The sequence below is a fragment of the Prionailurus bengalensis genome, chromosome A2 (genome assembly GCF_016509475.1).
Source record: "Prionailurus bengalensis isolate Pbe53 chromosome A2, Fcat_Pben_1.1_paternal_pri, whole genome shotgun sequence".
NCBI lineage: Eukaryota > Metazoa > Chordata > Mammalia > Carnivora > Felidae > Prionailurus > Prionailurus bengalensis.
The window spans coordinates 141,247,724-141,250,872 of record NC_057348.1 but is presented as its reverse complement, the minus strand read 5'-3'; positions in this window follow the sequence as shown (position 1 = coordinate 141,250,872).

The window sequence follows — 3,149 nt, the reverse complement described above, 5'->3', positions numbered from 1 at the left end:
TATGGACATAATACAGTGATTGTTGGAGAAGTGTGGCTTCAAAGTCCACCCAGGGTGTCAGATAGTAAATGGGCCTTTTGTTGGCTTTGGGGGTTGGATTATTTTTCTTTGTCTTGCTGATTTTGAGATTGTTGGACAGAAATGTAACTTTTTCTTTTCTTCATTTTGGCAAGAGATTAAAAAATCTCAATAATGTTGCTTTAAAAGGCTTCTCTGACTTCCGTACAACTTTGCCTCCGAATTAACTTTTATCTCCTGAAAATGTTGGGGCTGGGGATAAGCCAGGCATTTACATGACATTTACAACAATTAGAAAGTTCACTGGTTGGGACTGATCTTTGGTCACTGAGTTTAAAAAGATTGGATGCTGTAATGCCAACTGATTGTATGATTGTTTAAGCCTCACTCATAAAGGATTGTAGCCGAAGAGTCTTTGTCTCGGGCAGCCCTGTGAGACCCAGCTGCATCTGTCTCTGGAATGAATGCCTTTGTGTAAATGGTCAGCCCTGCTCTGATATTTGATCAGCCCCTATTTGTATCTCAACCTATTTCTACATCAGCAAAGTGTGCATATAATGCTGGTCTTTGTAATCTGGTTGAGAATATGCTTGGGTGATCAGAGGTTCCCCCTATACTGTCACCTTTAGATGATTACATCTAGTGGAAGGAAGTGTTATGTGAATAATTATAAGTGTTAAATGAATGGCTGATCCATACCAAGCGAGTGAGGACTGGGACTTTGTTTCTAAGTCTGGAATTCCCTGTAACCAAGGTGAGGTATCTGACTTGGCTGTTTTGATTGATCAAATTAACTAGAAAGTTTAGAAGATTTTCATTTCCTACAGACCCAAGGACTATGTCATCAGGCTTCGGCCATTGAAAAAGGAGAAGAAATATTTTTTATTGTTAGAGCCTTTTGAAAACTAAAGAAATTCATAGAAAGCCAGCTATGCCTACACCCATCCACCTCCCCACCCCTACTGCTGCATACAGTAATATGGGAGTAAAAAGTCAAGCTGGTAATACTATTTCCTGATTTAGCATTGGGAAATTCACTCAGACCTCCAAAGTCTTTCTGTTTTAAATCATAACCTCATAAAGTCACAGTCAATCCTTACATCATAAAAAACTAGGAGAAATGTTTCCAATGGAAATACAATTGGCGTTTGGGGCAAAACAGTTTTTGTCGTTCTTTCTTGTGTGTGATTCTCCCGATGTTTCAGTAAGTTGACTATATCTGACCGTTCAGGACCTAGATACCACCCTCTTCTAATAGACGTGACAAGAGAAAACTCCTTCCTTTGTATCACCACCTCCCACATTTACAAATGCCTCTGAGAAACTGTAGAGTGGTGCCCAACTGAGAACCATGGTAAGGTAGTATGTGTACTGAACTATTTTGAAAAATACAGAGGCATAGCCACATGCATAGTTTACCATGTTTTATAAAAATTAGAATATGAAAGTAACATTCAGCCTTAAAACTATAGAGTACGTGTAGACAACTCCTACCTTTTAAAATATTCCAAAAGGATTTACATTTTTAAAAAGTAGTTATTTATAACTTTATACACACTTTTCTATAGAAACAATTAGGCTGCATCACCAAGATTTATTCAAAAAGTTGTAGAGTTTTTTGACTAGAAAGGCCAGAGACTCATAGAGGTGTGGCATCAAGCAAGAGTTGAATTTGACAAAGTCCAGATTCTGGTTTTTAGCCTTGAACTTCTTCAGTATTACCCAGGACAATGTGACTGGGTTGAGAAGCTTGCTGGCTCAGATATGACAAGAATATCAACTAATTTGATTATTGGGGGCCATAGAAGCATATTCTCAAACCCTCTATGGTATTATGTCCTAAGATCAAAGATCCTGAGGATTTGCATTAGTAACCGTAGTGAAAGAAAATGACAGGTCCTGAAGCCCAGCTCTTCTAGTCCATGAAGATATCTGGGCAAATGTCCTTTCATAACTGAAATGCCCATGTCCCTCAGATTCTGATTCTCTATCCTTAGGACAGTGCTAGATAAGCTGCAAGAATTTACTTCTATATACCTCTGTGTTAACTTCACAGATTAAATTGAATTCTGTTTCTAGCCAAGTTCACTGTTCCCACATGTCTAGGAAATGATCTATTGCTTCCTATTTGGGGTTGACATTAATTTTACTTCAGAGGGAAATAGTCTTCCTCACATCTCAGAGTTCTTCCTGATGACTCAGGAAGAAATGAGTCATCTCATATACTGCAGATACTCATATAGATAAAATAGCATTAATGACAGCAAATATTTATAGAGCATTTACTATATGCCAGAAATGGAAATAAGCATAAAAAGTTAGAAAATAGGTCTTTGTTAATACACATTTAAAGAACTATTGAAATACCTCAGTGAACTAAGAATTATGTAATAAATTTAAATAGGTTGCTATAATATTTTTCATGAGTTTATGATCTTATATTGTTCTAAGTAGGAAAAGCATTGTACTCCTGTAAACACTTAGTCATAGTTGTGTCTCACCCTTATTTTTCTTCCACTGAATCATTCTTTCCTCCATTAGGCATCAGGCAAGCAGTCTCCAAGCATGAAACATCATTCACCTCATTTCAGACAGACCCTGTGACAAATTACAGCCTCCTCAGACATTAAAAATACATTGATCAAGAGAAGTTGTAAGACATGGAAGAAAAATTAATCCATACCTCTCTTAGAAAGAAAAGAAGGAACCACTTTGCTGAATGACCTTTGAGCTGAACAGACCATCGAGTTTTAAAAGTACCTGCCAGTTTCACATCCCTTCTGAGGTAAGTGTACTAAAAAACATATTCTAGACTTCCCATCCACATTTATTCTTTATTGTGAAACAGCCACGAATGGTGTGGATTGCTTCTGCCAGCTCCAAAGGGAGGCTCATTGATTCTTACCCCATCTTTCTCTCCAGAATAATTTGTTTGGTTACTTACTGCCTCAGCCGACTAGCTCATAGCAGTTCCCTTGCCACTCTGATATGTTCAACAGTGGGTCTAAATTTGCCCAACCCATGTGTCCTTATTCAGTGTATTAGTATTTTGTGGCTGTTGTAGCAGATTACCATAAATTTAACGACTTCTACAGTATGAATTTATTCTCTTACAGTTCTGTAGGCCTGAA